The following is a 228-nucleotide window of genomic DNA, read 5'->3' as shown; positions in this document are numbered from 1 at the left end:
GGGCCTCTGCAGCCGGTGGGGGCCCAGGCCCAGGCTGCCCGCCTCTCCCTCCCCCTGCCTGACCCGATGTCCTTTGCGGCTCCTTTCCTGGCTGGACACCCCGTCCAGGTGCTCCCGTCGCAGGCTCTGGGACATCGGGAGCCGAGGGGGCGGGTGGCAGCGGTCGGGGCCTTTGGCTGTGCTGCCAGCACGCGGAGGGCGGGTGGGGAGGACAGGCCGTGCCGGGGA

The sequence above is a fragment of the Crocuta crocuta genome, unplaced genomic scaffold (assembly GCF_008692635.1).
Source record: "Crocuta crocuta isolate KB4526 unplaced genomic scaffold, BGI_CrCroc_1.0 scaffold971, whole genome shotgun sequence".
NCBI classification, from domain to species: Eukaryota; Metazoa; Chordata; class Mammalia; order Carnivora; family Hyaenidae; genus Crocuta; species Crocuta crocuta.
This window is presented reverse-complemented; position numbering follows the sequence as displayed.